This window comes from Manis pentadactyla, chromosome 13, assembly GCF_030020395.1.
Source record: "Manis pentadactyla isolate mManPen7 chromosome 13, mManPen7.hap1, whole genome shotgun sequence".
NCBI lineage: Eukaryota > Metazoa > Chordata > Mammalia > Pholidota > Manidae > Manis > Manis pentadactyla.
Genome location: NC_080031.1, coordinates 100131420 through 100148628, shown reverse-complemented (window position 1 = coordinate 100148628; position 17209 = coordinate 100131420). Strand labels below are relative to the sequence as shown.

At 38.6% G+C, this 17209-nt stretch overlaps 1 protein-coding gene across 1 annotated transcript in view; it reads right to left on the bottom strand.

Annotated features, from left to right (window-relative positions):
* PAIP2 (poly(A) binding protein interacting protein 2) overlaps nt 1–17209 on the bottom strand; it is a 25224-nt gene extending 8015 nt beyond the window's left edge. The window contains exon 1 of the mRNA XM_036896996.2: nt 17052–17209. The gene's annotated coding sequence lies outside the window, so the exon portion shown is untranslated. The remainder of the gene's footprint in view (nt 1–17051) is intronic.

Sequence of the window (17209 nt, the reverse complement as noted above, 5' to 3'; positions counted from 1 at the left end):
AGGAAGCCCAGACACTGCACTTACTGAACAAAAGACTTTATATCACTATTTAAAATATGTTCAAAAAGTAAAGGAAACCCTAAAAATGATGTCTCATCAAATGGAGAATATCAATAGAAATTATAAAAAGAAACCAAGTAGAAATTTTGGAGTTAAAAGTACAATAACTGAAATAAAGAATTTACTAGAGGATTTACTGCAGATTTCAGCAGGGAGAGTAAGCAAACTTCAAGATAAATCAACTGAGATTTATTTGGCTTAAGGAGCAGAAAGAGAAAATAAGGAAGAATCAACAGAACTTCAGAGACCATTAAGACACCATCAAGTATACCAACATATGCATAACGGTAGTCTCAGGAGGAGAAAACAAAGGGTCAGAAAGAATATCGGAAGTAATAATGGCCTCAAGCCCCCCAAACTCAATGAAATCTGTAAATGTTTCTCTGTACATCCAAGAATCTTGATGAACTCCAAGGAAGATAAACTCAAACTGATTCACATTATAACCAAATTATTGAAAGACAAAGAGTATCCTCAAAATAATAAGTGAGTCATCATACACACAAGAGCCTTAATAAGAGTAATAGCTAATTTCACATCAGAAACCGGAGGCCAGAAGTCAGTAGGACAACATATTCAAAGTGCTAAAAGAAAAACCTGTGCACCAAGAATTCTATATCCAGCAAAAACCTTCTTTCAAAAATGAAGGAGAAATTAAGACTTTCTCAGAGCTGGTCACCAGAAGACCTGTCCTAAAGCTAAAGCTAAACTGAATCTTTCAGGCTGAAACAAAAGAACACTATTTATTAACTTGAATCCATCCAAAGAAATAAAACACTGGTAAAAGTAACTACATAGGTAAAGACAAAACTCAGCAATAATGTTTTTTATTTTATTTACAAGTCCTCTTGTTCTCCATATGATTTAAGACAAATACATAGAACAATAATATTATCTGTTAATGGACACACATGCACAAAGATGTATTTTGTGACAGCATAAAGAGAGGATGGAGGACACAGCTATATAGGAGCTAAATTTTTGTATACTCTTAAGACTAAGTTGGTATTAGTTCAAAGATGTTAGTTGTAATCCCCAGAGTAACCTGTATAGCTGAGGTATATCATCCCATTTGGAGGTAAGAAACAAACAGCTGTAAGACTCCAAAGATTCAATGATCTCAAATCTGTATGTTAGCCTCCTTTAGCTGGGGGAAAAGCTTTTTTTCAGAACAAAAACAATAAAAACTTAAGAGGAAATGCTGGAAACCCAACAAAAGCACCTACTTTCCTTAAGTGATGTTTGAGGGGCACAAAGTAGACACTGACTTAACAAATACAGTAAAAAACAATCTGGAAACTAAACCATACCAGTCTGCTGCTATCTCATCTTTGCTCATGTTCAATCTGACCCACTTTAAAAACTGGCCAAAATGAACTGAGAAAGCCAGTAATTTCTCTTCAGCTTTTTAATGTTCACTGTGTACTTCAAACCGTATTTATTATTCTTTAAAATCCCAAAATTATCAGAAATTTAAAAATTTTAACTTTTAACATTAATCTCATGCAAAGGATTTCTGAAATAATACAGTAATCAGAACAATAGTTTAATATGTTTAGTAATTGTTAAAATACAAGTAATAAGATTTCCCTAAATGAAAAATCACAAAGTAGTAAAACAGTAACAGTAGTAGTAACAAGTAAAACACCTTACAGCATTTTCAATAATCATTTGAAAACTTTTAGATAACGGGTGTTTGTACAGTTAGGATATTGTGCCAGAAAAGGAAGCATTAAGTAAAATAAATTTATGTACAAAGTAAACATTACGTAAAAGAGAAAATACAAGTTAGATGTACAAAACAGGTCTAAACACAGAAATTTTTTTCTTCTCCAGCTCTAATCCTACCCAGAGGCCATCAATGTTAACACCTTTATGTATTATTTTACATTTCTTTGTATGTTTTATTCCTGGGATGCTTCATGGGGGAAAAGGCACTTAAGTCAAGGTGGGAAACTAAATAGGAGATTGTTCCCTAAAGGGTTGTATGTTCAGGATAAGGGTGAACCAAAACATAACCCGCACTCCCCATTAAGCAAATCAAAGGGAAAACTGGGAGAAGACACAGACACTATGACTATGGCTTGGTCCTCCTGTGGAAAGAAGAAATAAATCCTCATCATCTGGGAGGTCCCAGACATCCCAAGTCATGAATGGAGTATGAAGCGGTCCTGAATTAGTAGTGCCCCCAGTGCCTGGTAAAAGCAAATAAAAAACTCCTTGAGAGGAAGAAATCTTTATTCTAGGCCTTATGGCCCTCCATAAATAATTTTTAAAGGGCTATCAAGAATATTATGAAGGATAGCCAAATCCAGAAAGAAAAAAAAATACACAATGAGCAAAGCAGCACAATTTACAGAAAGCATAATCAGGAACCACTTAGTTTTCCTGGGTCTCTCCCATGTGGAGAGGAGGTATACATGTTATTAAACTTTGTTTTTCTCTTGTTAAAAAAATAAAATAAAAAAGAAAGCATACGAATAATCATATCTGACTTGATTGTTTATAGTTCATGATGCGTGATCAAAACTGAAAGTTTCTGTGATATGACTGCCCTTGCACTGTTCACCATGTAAGAACTTATTCACTATGTAAGAACTTGTTCGTTACGCTTCAGAAGATTGGAGACTGTTGAGAATTAGGCTTGGCGTTGATTAATGATTGTGCATTGAGTCCTCTATACAGAATTTTATAGTTGTTAACAACCATTTGATCAATAAATATGAGAGATGCCCTCTCAAGAAAAAAAAGAAAGCATAACGTTACCTATACCAGACTTCAAGTATTGGATTATATAGCACAGATGACAAAGCAAATGATTACACAGCAAGCTTGAAAGTATCTACAGAGAACAGCAAAGTATAAAAACTACAGAGCAGATTTGGAAAGGAGACAAATACAGAAATCACAACATAAATGAAAATGTAAGTGGTTTGGCAGAAAATCTGATATAGATAGAAGAGCTGGAAGATAAAAGGTTTCCTTCTGTTTATAATTAAAAAGTATAATAAACTTCATATACGTAGAAAAGGAGTATCTGTGTGTGCTCATGGCTTCCAAATGCATAGAATCTCTGAAAAGATAGTAAAGAAACTGAAAAGCAAATCATGTATGATAAGGTAGTTGTATCTAGAATACATAAAGAACTCTTACAGCTCAGTAATACAACTCCTTAAAAATGGGCAAAGGTCCTAAATTGATAGTTCTCCAAAGGCCATACAAATGGCCACTAAAATGAAAAAATGCTCAACATCATTAACCATGAAGGAAATGCAAATCAAAAGCACAATGAGATACCACTTTACACCAGAATGGCTATAATAAAAAAGACAGATAACAGGTATTAAAGAAGATACAGAGAAATTGGAACCCTCAATCACTGTGGGTGGGAATGTTAATGAGGCAGCTGCTTTGGAAAAAAGCCTGGCAGTTCCTCAAAAGATTAAATATGGAATTACCATAAAACCCAGCAATTCCACTCCTAGGTACGTACCCAAGAGAAATGAAAACATGTCTACACAAAAACTTGTACACAGATGTTCACAGCAGTATTATTTTTAATAGCCAAAAAGTGAACCTAACCCAAAGGTCCACCAGCTGTTAAATGGATAAATACAATGTGGTATGTCCAAACTACGGAATATTATTCAACAATAAAAATAAATAGCTGATACATGTTGTATTATGGATGAACAACGAAAACATTATGCTAAGTGAAAAGTCAGTCACAAAGGACCACCTAATTGTATGATAGCTAAAGGGTACAGGGTTTCTTTCTGGGTTAATGAAATTGTTCTAAAATTGGTTGTGGTGATGGACGTACAACTTTGTGAATATACTAAGAACCATTTTACTGTACACTTTAAATGGATGAACTGCATGGTATGTTCATTATAGCTCAATGAGAGCTGTTAAAACAACTGAGAATAATGGTTGCCTACAGGGATAACTAGGTGGCAGAGATATTTTTCTTTTGAGTTCTGAATGACTACCTATTAAAAAGCTCAACTGTAATGAACAGTACCTCTCCTTTTGGTTTTATCTTTTACTTATTTGTTTAAGTTTTCTCACAGTTTTCCCCTCTTCTCTACTTAATTTCAGCCAATTTCCACTTTGTTTTTTTAAGTTGACAATCATTATTTGATTACCTTTTGATGCCCTGATTTCTGGTTTTATTTTATTATGCTATAAAATGCAGCCAGAAAAACCTTCACTTTGGGGGATTACCGTTTTGTGTACAGACAACAGTGACTGATTTTTGGAAAATGTTCCTTGGGGCCTAAAGAGAAAAATGTGTAATTTTTATTTCTAAGATATATATATTAGGTTGATCTTTTTTATTTGATGAAATGCTGAAAGTGGTATACTAAAGTCTTCTATTATAATAGTTGGATTATTTGACCTATAATAGTCTGAGAATTTGTCTCATAGGGAATTACATTTTTGACAAATGATGTTTGGTTTTATGTTTTCCATTATAATTTCACGTTTACTTTTCCGAGGTTTTTTTTTTACATTCTATTCCTCTAGTACTTTTTTACTTTAAATACATGTTTTTAAATATCTGATTTATTTTCTGTAACTTACAAACTACTGAGGAATCTCAGATGATTTTTTTCTTCCAGTTTGAGATTTAATTGACATCAGCATTATATAAATTTAAAGTGTACAGCATAACCACTTGACTTCCATCTATTGTGAAATCAAATAACTTAGCTTCCTATCAATTAGAAATATACTCTATACACCACCAACCAATTCAAGACATTTAGAATGCTTTTCCTTCTTCAGTATACTCGACCCAATCCCTGCTCCCAGACAAGGCAAGACCTTTAGAATGATTTGACTTATCCACACCCACCCCTCCTCCTGAGTTTTTTGGAAATAATTTAGCACTTTTAGATCCAAACTATTAGGTTTTTCCTTTATAGTACAATCTTTCAAAATAATTTTTAATTGAACACTTACAATTCATATTGTCATCTTACATTTTATCATTGCTCATCATTGTTTCTTTTACTCATCTTCCCCTAACTTGACACCTTTGTTTTGGTCTAATATTTTTTCAAAACGTTACCTGTGGATATATATTTCTAAACCATTGCATTATCTCAAACTGTCTTTTCCCTTCAAATTTTAATACTCATATTAAGTGGGACAGATTTAGACTTCTGTCCTTTCTGTCAATAATCTACAAATATTCCAGCTTTCATTGTTGTAGGAAACTAAGTTTTACTTCTTTTGTAAATAGCCTGTTCAGCTGACAACCTAATATTTACAATTCAGGAATTTCACCAGATTTTGGTTAGGTAAGAGCAGTTTTCTCCTATTAATGCTGCCTGGCACTTTCAATCTACAAACTCTTATCTTCAGCTGTTTTTCTCATCCTGAAATGCCTCCACACATACTGGTTTCCAGCAGTGTCTATTCTTTTATATTCTCTACCAAATTTTAAACTGTGAAAATCTTTTAAGTTTTAGAAACTTCCCCCCTAGTTTCACCTCTTAAGAATTCTCTTCTCTTTCATTAATCTAACTCCACAGACACAACTTTTTCTAATTTCACTGGACTCTACTTTGAACTACTGTGACTCCTTAACCTTATTTGCAATATATGTGTATATATATTTTACACTAACTGTTCTCTTTTCATTAGCAGTTAGTGAGAGAGGAAAAAAGAAATTTTGCATCAGCCTCTGTTTTCCACTCAGAAGTTTGTGAACAGCATCGAGGTGTTTTTTTATTTTTATTGTTTGGCAGTATAAAGTAATGATTAAAAGCATGGGTTCGGGAACCCATAGGAAAGCGATCTTTTTTATTTGATCTAATGCCGAAAGTGGTGTACTTCTATTATAATAGTTTCTATTATAATAGTCTTCTATTACAATAGTTGGATTATTTGACCCAGTCTGAGAATTTGTCTCATAGGGAATTACATCTGTGCTCTGTCTCAGGCTCCTCATCTGTAAAATGGGTAATAGTAGTATCTAGGCACAGAGCCTGGCATATAATAGTATCATCTATCTTGGTGCTTATTAAACAGGCAATTAAAGGTTGCTAGAGAAAGGTAAAAAGCAAAAATCTGTAGGAACGAACAATGTCACAGAAAAATCCCAAAGACTATAACCCAAATCTCAGTGGTAATGTAACAAGGGTAAACAATGAGTAAGGATGGCTAAGCACTGCCTATCATCACTACTGATGAAAGCTCTAAGCACATCAGAAACATCATTCTTTTTTTTATTAAGGTATCATTGATATACACTCTTATGAAGGTTTCACATGAAAAACATTTACCCATATTATCAAGCCACCCCCATGCCCCATTGAAGTCACTGTCCATCGGTGTAGTAAGATGCCAGAGTCACTACTTGTCTTCTCTGTGCTACACTGTCTTCCCCATGACCTCCCCTACACCAAAAAACATCCTTCTTATTTATAAAAACTGACAAAAAATGAGAAACAGAAAGGCAGAGCCAAGATGGCAGTGTGAGTAGAGCAGCGGAAATATCCTCCCAAAACCACATACATCTATGAAAATATAACAAGGACAACTCTTCCTAGAATAAAGACCAGAGGACACAGGACAACATCCAGACCACATCCACACCTGCGAGAACCCAGTGCCTCGCTAAGGGGGTAAGATACAAGCCCCGGCCCCGCGGAACCCGAGCGCCCCTCCCCCCAGCTCCCGGCGGGAGGAGAGCAGGCAGAGCGGGAGGGAGACGGAGCCCAGGGCTGCCGAACACCCAGCCCCCGCCATCCGGGCCAGAGCGCAGACACAGTGCATGCATGGGGTCCTGGATACTAGGGAAACAGGGCAGCAGGACCAGTGAGCGGGTGCCTGATGCAGATGCCAGAGAACAAAAGAAAAGTGAGCGGCCATTTTTTTTTGTTGTTGTTGTTGTCGTTTTGTTGTGGTGAGTGCTTTTTGGAAGTCTTAAAGGGACAGGGACCCCAATATAGGGAAACAGGGCAGCAAGACTGGCGAGTGGGTATCGGAGGCCGGCGCCGGAGAACAAAAGAAAAGCTAGCGGCCATTTTGTTGTTGTTGTTGTTTTGTTTTGGCAAGTGCTTTTTGGAAGTCTTAAAGGGACAGAGATCCCAATACTAGGGAAACAGGGCAGCAAGACCGGTGAGCGGGTGCCTGAGGCTGGCGCCAGAGAATAAAGGAAAACGAGCGGCCATTTTTTTTTCTTTGGGGTCGTTGTTTTGTTTTGGCAGGTGCTTTTTGTAAGTCTTAAAGGGGCAGGGCAGGACACTTAGTCCAGAGGTAGGGAATCCGGGGATCTCTGGGCACCCTAACCCCTGGGCTGCAGGGAGCAGGGAGGCCCCTCACGGAGATAAATAGCCTCCCAGCCGCTCCTGCTCCAACGCGACTCCACCACTTTGGAGCAGCTGCCCGAGCCAGGCCACGCCCACAGCAACAGTGGAGATTAACTCCATAGCAGCCGGGCAGGAAGCAGAAACCCTGTCTGCGCGCAGCTGCGCAGCACAAGCCACTAGAGGTCGCTGTTCTCCCAGGAGAGGAGGGCCACAAACCAACAAGAAGGGAAGTTCTTCCAGCCGTCACTCGTCCCAGCTCTGCAAACTATTCCTATCACCATGAAAAGGCAAAGCTACAGGCAGACAAAGATCACAGAGACAACACCAGAGAAGGAGACAGACCTAACCAGTCTTCCTGAAAAAGAATTCAAAATAAGAATCATAAACATGCTGACAGAGATGCAGAGAAATACGCAAGAGAAATGGGATGAAGTCCGGAGGGAGATCACAGATGCCAGGAAGGAGATTACAGAAATGAAACAAACTCTGGAAAGATTTATAAGCAGAATGGATAAGATGCAAGAGGCCATTGATGGAATTGAAATCAGAGAACAGGAACGCATAGAAGCTGACATAGAGAAAGAGAAAAGGATCTCCAGGAATGAAACAATATTAAGAGAACTGTGTGACCAATCCAAAAGGAACAATATCCGTATTATAGGGGTACCAGAAGAAGAAGAGAGAGGAAAAGGGATGGAAAGTATCTTGGAAGAAATAATTGCTGAAAACTTCCCCAAACTGGGGGAGGAAATAATCGAACAGACCACGGAAATACACAGAACCACCAACAGAAAGGATCCAAGGAGGACAACACCAAGACACATAATAATTAAAATGGCAAAGATCAAGGACAAGGAAAGAGTTTTAAAGGCAGCTAGAGAGAAAAAGGTCACCTATAAAGGAAAACCCATCAGGCTAACATCAGACTTCTCGACAGAAACCCTACAGGCCAGAAGAGAATGGCATGATATATTTAATGCAATGAAACAGAAGGGCCTTGAACCAAGGATACTGTATCCAGCACGACTATCATTTAAATATGATGGCGGGATTAAACAATTCCCAGACAAGCAAAACCTGAGGGAATTTGCTTCCCACAAACCTCCTCTACAGGACATCTTACAGGGACTGCTCTAGATGGGAGCACTCCTAAAAAGAGCACAGAACAAAACACCCAACATATGAAGAATGGAGGAGGAGGAATAAGAAGGGAGAGAAGAAAAGAATCTCCAGAGAGTGTATATAACAGCTCAATAAGTGAGCTAAGTTAGGCAGTAAGACACTAAAGAGGCTAACCTTGAACCTTTGGTAACCACGAATTTAAAACCTGCAATGGCAATAAGTACATATCTTTCAATAGTCACCCTAAATGTAAATGGACTTAATGTACCAATCAAAAGACACAGAGTAATAGAATGGATAAAAAAGCAAGACCCATCTATATGCTGCTTACAAGAAACTCACCTCAAACCCAAAGACATGTACAGACTAAAAGTCAAGGGATGGAAAAACATATTTCAGGCAAACAGCGAGAAGAAAGCAGGGGTTGCAGTACTAATATCAGACAAAATAGACTTCAAAACAAAGAAAGTAACAAGAGATAAAGAAGGACACTACATAATGATAAAGGGCTCAGTCAAACAAGAGGATATAACCATTCTAAATATATATGCACCCAACACAGGAGCACCAGCATATGTGAAACAAATACTAACAGAACTAAAGGGGGAAACAGACTGCAATGCATTCATTTAAGGAGACTTCAACATACCACTCACCCCAAAGGATAGATCCACCGGGCAGAAAATAAGTAAGGACACAGAAGCATTGAACAACACAGTAGAGCAAATGGACCTAATAGACATCTATAGAACTCCACATCCAAAAGCAACAGGATATACATTCTTCTCAAGTGCACATGGAACATTCTCCAGAATAGACCACATACTAGCCCACAAAAAGAGCCTCAGCAAAATCCAAAATATTGAAATTCTGCCAACCAATTTTTCAGACCACAAAGGTATAAAACTAGAAATAAATTCTACAAAGAAAACAAAAAGGCTCACAAACACATAGAGGCTTAACAACATGCTCCTAAATAATCAATGGATCAACGAACAAATTAAAATAGAGATCAAGGAATATATGGAAACAAATGACAACAACAACACAAACCCCCAACTTCTGTGGGACGCAGAGAAAGCAGTCTTAAGAGGAAAGTATATAGCGATCCAGGCACACTTGCAAGAAGGAAGAACAATCCCAAATGAATAGTCTAACATCACAATTATCGAAACTGGAAAAAGAAGAACAAATGAGGCCTAAAGTCAGCAGAAGGAGGGACATAATAAAGATGAGAGAAGAAATAAACAAAATTGAGAAGAATAAAACAATAGCAAAAATCAATGAAAACAAGAGCTGGTTCTTTGAGAAAATAAACAAAATAGATAAGCCTCTAGCCAGACTTATTAAGAGAAAAAGAGAATCACCACACATCAACAGAATCAGAAATGAGAATGGAAAAATCACGACAGACTCCACAGAAATACAAAGAATTATTAAAGACTACCTATGAAAACATATGCTAACAAGCTGGAAAACCTATACGAAATGGACAACTTCCTAGAAAAATACAACCTTCCAAGACTGACCAAGGAAGAAACACAAAGGTTAAACAAACCAATTACAAGCAAAGAAATTGAAATGGTAATCAAAAAACTACCCAAGAACAAAACCCCTCGGCCGGACGGATTTACCTCAGAATTTTATCAGACACACAGAGAAGACATAATACCCATTCTCCTTAAAGTTTTCCAAAAAATAGAAGAGGAGGGAATACTCCCAAACTCATTCTATGAAGCCAATATCACCCTAATACCAAAACCAGGCAAAGACCCCACCAAAAAAGAAAATTACAGACCAATATCCCTGATGAATGCAGATGCAAAAATACTTAATAAAATATTAGCAAACCGAATTCAAAAATATATCAAAAGGATCATACACCATGACCAAGTGGGATTCATCCCAGGGATGCAAGGATGGTACATTAAAAAATCCATCAACATCACCCACCACATCAACAAAAAGAAAGACAAAAACCACATGATCATCTCCATAGATGCTGAAAAAGCATTTGACAAAATTCAACATCCATTCATGATAAAAACTCTCAGGAAAATGGGAATAGAGGGCAAGTACCTCAACATAATAAAGGCCATATATCATAAACCCACAGCCAACATTATACTGAACAGCGAGAAGCTGAAAGCTTTTCCTCTGAGATCGGGAACTAGACAGGGATGCCCACTCTCTCCACTGTTATTTAACATAGTACTGGAGGTCCTAGCCACGGCAATCAGACAAAACAAAGAAATACAAGGAATCCAGATTGGTAAAGAAGAAGTTAAACTGTCACTATTTGCAGATGACATGATATTGTACATAAAAAACCCTAAAGACTCCACCCCAAAACTACTAGAACTGATATCGGAATACAGCAAAGTTGCAGGATACAAAATTCACACACAGAAATCTGTAGCTTTCCTATACACTCACAATGAACCAATAGAAAGAGAAATCAGGAAAACAATTCTATTCACAATTGCATCAAAAAGAATAAAATACCTAGGAATAAATCTAACCAAAGAAGTGAATGACCTATACTCTGAAAACTACAAGTCACTCTTAAGAGAAATTAAAGGGGACACTAACAAATGGAAACTCATCCCATGCTCGTGGCTAGGAAGAATTAATATCGTTAAAATGGCCATCCTGCCCAAAGCAATATACAGATTTGATGCAATCCCTATGAAACTACCAGCAACATTCTTCAATGAACTGGAGCAAATAATTAAAAAATTCATATGGAACCACCAAAGACCCCGAATAGCCAAAGCAATCCTGAGAAAGAAGAATAAAGTAGCAGGGATCTCACTCCCCAACTTCAAGGTCTACTATAAAGCCACAGTAATCAAGACAATTTGGTACTGGCACAAGAACAGAGCCACAGACCAGTGGAACAGACTAGAGACTCCAGACATTAACCCAAACATATATGGTCAATTAATATTTGATAAAGGAACCATGGACATACAATGGCGAAATGACAGTCTCTTCAACAGATGGTGCTGGCAAAACTGGACAGCTCCATGTAGGAGAATGAAACTGGACCATTGTCTAACCCCATATACAAAAGTAAACTCAAAATGGATCAAAGACCTGAATGTAAGTCATGAAACCATTAAACTCTTGGAAGAAAACATAGGCAAAAACCTCTTAGACATAAACATGAGTGACCTCTTCTTGAACATATCTCCCTGGGCAAGGAAAACAACAGCAAAAATGAACAAGTGGGACTATATTAAGCTGAAAAGCTTCTGTACAGCAAAAGACACCATCAATAGAACAAAAAGGAACCCTACAGTATGGGAGAATATATCTGTAAATGACAGATCCGATAAAGGCTTGACGTCCAAAATATATAAAGAGATCACACGCCTCAACAAACGAAAAACAAATAATCCAATTAAAAAATGGGCAGAGGAACTGAACAGACAGTTCTCCAAAAAAGAAATACAGATGGCCAACAGACACATGAAAAGATGCTCCACATCACTAATTATCAGAGCAATGCAAATTAAAACTACAATGAGGTATCACCTCACACCAGTAAGGATGGCTGCCATCCAAAAGACAAACAACAACAAATGTTGGCAAGACTGTGGAGAAAGGGGAACCCTTCTACACTGCTGGTGGGAATGTAAATTAGTTCAACCATTGTGGAAAGCAGTATGGAGGTTCATCAAAATGCTCAAAACAGACTTACCATTTGACCCAGGAATTCCACTCAGGAATTTACCCTAAGAACGCAGCAATCAAGTTTGAGAATGACAGATGCACCCCTGTTTATCGCAGCACTATTTACAATAGCCAAGTATTGGAAGCAACCTAAATGTCCATCGGTAGATGAATGGATAAAGAAGATATGGTACATATACACAATGGAATACTACTCAGCCATAAGAAAAGGGCAAATCCTACCATTTGCAGCAACATGGATAGAGCTGGAGGGTATTATGCTCAGTGAAATAAGCCAAGTGGAGAAAGAGAAATACCAAATGATTTCACTCATCTGTGGAGTATAAGAACAAAGGAAAAATTGAAGGAACAAAACAGCAGCAGAATCACAGAACCTAAGAATGGACTAACAGTTACCAAAGGGAAAGGGACTGGGGAGGATGGGTGGGTAGGGAGGGATAAGGGAGGGGGAAGAAAAAGGGGGGTATTAAGATTAGCATGCATGGGGGGGTGGGAGAAAGGGGAGGGCTGTACAACACAGAGAAGACAAGTAGTGATTCTACAACATTTTGCTATGCTGATGGACAGTGACTGTAAAGCGGTTTATAGGGGGGACCTGGTATAGGGGAGAGCCTAGTAAACATAATATTCTTCATGTTAAGTGTAGACTAAAGATACCAAAAAAAAAAAAAGAAAAGGGGGATTACTCCCTGATAGGATAAAACTAACTGTAAATCAATGATTAATGCATGCTTTAAATATACTTAATTTTCATCACTTAAAGGGTGTCAGATGATCGGCTATGGAGGTACACTTTTCTGATAATATTCCTTTCTCTTAAAAAAAAAAAGCAGTTCCTGTGTGGTGACCTCCAATGAGTTCTACACAACGGTATAAAGGGCATATCAATGTGTGGGCAAAGGGTCTGTTTGTGTTTATACAGAGGATCAAAGCCTAAGTTGGCTACCCAGAATCTGAACTAAGATACGATATGAAGAAGAACTTCCAACATCAGCACTCTCTGGAAGAGTCATACCAGAAGATGATCATCAAAAAACCCCAACAAAGATCCACGCACTGCTGCAGCTGTAGATGCACTCATCCCACCGGTTCCTGGACTTGCCAGTGGAATGAAGAAGGAGATATCTAAGCTGGCCTGTGCATACAGTAAAACAACAAACTTGACTGGATCTATACTGTTGGAACTCAACCAAGAATTAGGAGAAGTGCAAGTTGTAGTGCTCCAAAATCTTACGACTACAGACTATCTACTGTTAAAAGAACATATGGGATGTGAACAGTCCCCAAGAATGGGATGTTTTGTCTGATTTCTCTCAGACTGTTCAAGTTCAGTTGGACAATATCCATCATATCATAGATAAGTTTTCACAAATGCCTAGGGTGCCTAACTGGTTTTCTTGCTTTCACTGGAGATGGCTGGTAATTATAGGTCTGCTTTGGTTATGTAACTGTATTCCTATTATGTTAATGTGTGTACGCAATTTAATTAGTAGTTTAAAACCTATACATGCTTAAGTTACTCTACAAGAAGATATGTCAAAGAAATAATCAATCTTCCCATGTTTTCTTCCGTCTGCTACTTCTATAGCTTTTCTTCTTCCTTCCTAATTACAACCCTTAAATAGAATTCGTGCCTCATATCGAATTTACCGAGTATCATAATTCTTCCAAGTGGTAAAGATACCTCAAGACAAATGCTGGGCATAGAAGCCACAGGGCATAAATCTGCAAAGAAGTAAAAGCTAACCTTTTCAAACAATATTGCTTCTCTCTCACTTAGCAACTTTACATTTCTCTGTATGGCCCCGGAAGATGACTGGTTAGCCAGAGACGGGAAAGATTCCTCAAGGGAGGAACAACCTAAGACAGGTGAGAAATTGGGGATCAACAGAGGTGAGGCTTAGAACCTCACCCCCCCTGTTTTGAGAGTAATCTTCTGCATCCGTGGATGGTTTATTGCCCTGTCTAGCTCGGATTAATACTCAGTCTATAGACACACACCTGATCATCTACATTTGCTCTCTTATAGCACTAAACTATGTTTTCTACCTTTATCTTGCATCTACCTACCACTTTAGCATTTTATTAAAAAAAAAAAAATAATAATAATAATAAGGGAGAAATGAGGGATTCACATATAAATCAAGTATAAAAATCAAACGAATATTCATATTTGACCTGATTGTTTATAGTTCATAATGCGTGATCAAAACCGAAAGTTTCTGTCATGACTGCCCTTGTACTGTTCACCATGTAAGAACTTATTCACTATGTAAGAATTTGTTCACCATGTAAGAACTTGCTCGTTATGCTTCAGAAGATTGGAGACTGATGAGAATTAGGCTTGGGGTGGATTAATGATTGTGCATTGAGCATTGAGTCCCCTATACAGAATTTTATTGTTGTTAACAACCATCTGATCAATAAATATGAGAGATGCCCTCTCAAAAAAAAAAAAAAAGAGAAACAGAGGCAATTCAAACCTCTAAACCCACAAGTCCAAAGTGGCAAACACTAGCTACATGTGGCTACTTGAATTTAAAGTTCAATACAATTAAAAATTTAGATTAGATGAACTTCACATTTCAAGTGCTCAAAAACACATGTACTCAAGGTTCCTTACTGGACAGCACTGCTCCAGTGAGGAAACTTAAGAAAAAAAATTTTTTGAGTTAATGGAACTGAACCTTAGGCTGTATCGAACGCAAACTATTAAAGCATGTGTGGGGAGGTCCAGATCGTAAAGGCAGTAACTTGGGCAACTTTAATCTTGTACTGGGTTCAAATGCCAAATATGCCACTATCTACTTGCAGGATCTTGGCTATGTCACTAAATCTTGGGCAGCACAGTATAATGGTAAAGAGCACATAATCAATCTCTGGACTACTTGAATTTCAATTCCAGCTGTTACTAGCTGTGTAACATTGGGCAAGTTAACTTCACATCTCTTGTTATCTTTTATAGTAGTACTTACTGCCTAGAGAGACTTAAGATTAAATACTTGTAAAAGCGCTTAGAACAACACCTGGCATTATTAAATGCTATAAAACTATGTCCCTAATAAAATTTAAAAAATCTCTCAAGCTTCTATTTCCTCAACTTCAAAATAGGCAAGATAAAACTTACTCTATTTCACAGGTTATGATAATGAATATGAAAATAGTATGTAAATTACAGTATGTAAAAGCACAAAAGGAAGGGGGTAGGAGCTTTATTTTCCACCTTCTTTCATCTCCCACGAAATCCATAAAATTGTTGTGCTAACAGACATTTTACAAATGTTTGTACTTTCTTATACAACTGGAGCATTACTCTCTAGTCATAAAGGGGTAAACCTGAATAAGGCATAGAGTGCTTATTGAAGGAAAAGCTTAGGGTAGAGATTACCTAACTCGATTTGAGGTCTTAAGAAGCAATATGCATTATGCTGTAATAAAAACGACCAAGATCCCAAGCCGTTAACCATTACAGTAAGCCTCCATGCCTAAATCCTATCACTTAAATAAACAAATAGACTTTGTCATAGACACTTATATTTGTGAGAAAAAAAACTGCTCAAGTTTACAATTAACAAGTAGCATAAACAGGCTAATTTGCTTCAAATATCCTCTTTTACAAGCCGAAAACAGAAGCACAAACCAGCAAACACTGGGAATCTCATTAGAAATCTTTATATGGAGACCCTGTTCCCTGTAAGGATGACATCTGAAAGGCTATTTGATAAATCGCAAACCAACACCTGATCAACTGCTCAAATGCAATTTATGAAAAATCTTGCCACCAGGGTGCAGGACAAGATGATCTGGCACACACAAAATGGGAATTTGTCTTCTGCTGAAATAAATGTCAAAAGCTGTCAGCTGTTAGAACTTGTCCCACGGGAAACTGGAAGCCAAATTCTTTCTAGAGTTCGCGGTTTCTGTGAGCTGATGGGATGGCAAAATCAAGGAAAGACAGTAAAAGGAAACAGAAAAGGCCCCTTTTTGGGACCACTGGAAAATATTCTACGGTTGCTCCAACAAATGTTTTAAGTATCTTCACCAGAGTCATATATTTTCGGTAGTAGTAGACAATCAGCGCAGGGTAGAAGAGTGAAATTAAGAGGACAAGAATCAAAGAATCTGAGCTGGATCGGACCTTAAAATTCATAAGGCTCAAAAACCCCTAAAACAGGGAGTTCCCAGTACCCCAAAGGTCCTCCCATCCCGATCATGGGACACAATGTAACTCTGGGGTAGGGGAAAGCAAAAAAAAAACGAGAAAAAGGGGACCAGAAAGGTACTGGCCCATGGACAGTTGCAGAATACTCCCCTAGGACGCTCGCCTGCCCACCAGTCCCTCCGCCCCTCTCTCTTCCCCCACCCCAGCCTAGGGAGGAGCGCGCACGCGCAGCAAGTAGGTGCTGCGCGTGGCGACGCGCAAGCGTAAAGTACGGAGAAACAATGAGCTTTGTTGCCGAGGCGGCAGTGGGGGGCCGAAGAAAAGGGTACAGGAGGGTGGTGAAGGGCCTGGAGGGACCGGAGAACGAGAGAAAAAGTGCTATCCCGGCAACCCTCGCGCGCACCACGGAAGACCCGGATAGAGTGCTGCGAGATCCAAATCATAAATAATAATGACAATGAGAAAAAAAGCGACGGCCATTTCTCAAGAGAAGAAAGACTAGGTCGGTCCAAGCTCATCCCTCAGACTGCTGAAAGAGGAAAGGAATAAAGGAGACAATACGGGGCTTGGTGGCCAACAACCCGGGGGGCCCTCTAGGCCCCTCGGCCGTCGCCGAGGCGCTGCCCCTCGACCGCCAGGGCCGCCGCACCCTTCTCGCCGCTCCACCCGAAGGAACTCCTCACCCAGTGCACGGCAGCGGGACGGCAGCCAGTAAATCCGGTCGGCCTCCGCGGATCTCCACAGGCAATGCCGCTCCCCCACTCGACGCGCGCTTCGCCCGCCGCCTCCCTTCTCCAGTCCAAACAAACACCCCAGCTCGGAAGTGACTTCACTTCCGCCG